The sequence below is a fragment of the Galeopterus variegatus genome, unplaced genomic scaffold (assembly GCF_000696425.1).
Source record: "Galeopterus variegatus unplaced genomic scaffold, G_variegatus-3.0.2 Scaffold7408, whole genome shotgun sequence".
Lineage (NCBI taxonomy): Eukaryota > Metazoa > Chordata > Mammalia > Dermoptera > Cynocephalidae > Galeopterus > Galeopterus variegatus.
Genome location: NW_007733519.1, coordinates 8250 through 9624, shown reverse-complemented (window position 1 = coordinate 9624; position 1375 = coordinate 8250).

Genomic DNA, 1375 nt, shown 5'->3' with positions numbered 1-1375 from the left:
GGAAAAATAAGTCTCAAAAAAGGGAAAAGAAAGACATATCTGTAGAGGAAGCCAAAATGCAAAGGACTAGATCCCTGATATAACTCAAGTGCAAAGAATGTTACTAACATACTTTTGGTAAGAGATGAATTGTAAATAAACCTTATAGGCACTTTTTACATAAAACACAGTCCACTCTTGGCCAGTGGAAAAGCTAAAATATATGATTCAGTATTGTGGAATATACTATAAAGCATATGTACTTCACATGCCCTGGTTTTCCAAAGCCTTGCAGTTTCAAATATTGACCCTGTGGAGGACTGGAAATTTTCCTCAGGCTATAAGTCTCTGGTGTAAGATAAAGATTTGTGGCACAGCAAGCTTGCTGGCTCAAGCACAGACTAGTTACTGATTGTTATGTAAAGATACTGAGAAACTGCTGTAAGAAGGAATGTTTGCTAAGATCAAGCTTTTGTTGATAGCTTTACTGGAATGTCATCTGGTTTGTTTCACTAAAATTACCAGCCCATATTGTTAAACTATAACCCCACTGATGTCTCTTTCTGTAACTTCCTGGTCTGGAAAATAAATGTAGGAAGAGAACCCCAATTCGGGGTTAATTTCCGGAGGAATGGTTGCCTCTCCCTGGAGGGAGCGTTCCCAGGGAAGTTAACTACTTCAGGGCTTCTCACTGCTCAGACGAGATGGGCTTTGAATAATCCTTTGCATCTCTGTCACCCAAGGGAAGTGGGGTGACAAATCCGTGGTGGGGGGAAGCAACACAAAACAACACAGTATAAGCTAGATTCTTAACATTGACTTTCATATATAAACTCATCTGTACTTACCACCCAAACTAGTTAAAGCATAATTTATGTGTATAATCCCATTAGAGAAATAAAATGTTAATCTACAGTATAACAGAGATAATGAGCTAAATACTAATACTGGCATTCTATAGGTAGTAGATTCAGGATTAGTTCTGATTCGGGTACAAGATAATCGGGAGAAATTAGTTTATGTCAATAAACAAGTTCTTTGCAATTTGGGAGAGCAAAGATAATAAAGGGATCTTTTTTTTTTTTTATTTTGTCAATATACAATGTAGTTACTTATTGTGTCCCATCACCAAAGCCTCCCTCCCTCTACCCCCTCCCACCCAGATGTGTCCCCTACATTTTCTCGTTGTAAGAGCTTAAAAAAAAAAAAAAAGTTGAGGTTGTTAAATCTTCCTCTCCCCCCACCCCCGGTTTTTTTGTTGTTGTTGTTGTTGATGTTGTTGTTGCTGCTGTTTGTTTTTGTGTGTGTGTGAGAGTGTGTGTGTGTGTGTATGTGGGTAAGTTAATTTGTTTATTTATTTCTGTTTTTTTTTTTTTTTTTTTTTTTTTTTTTTTTT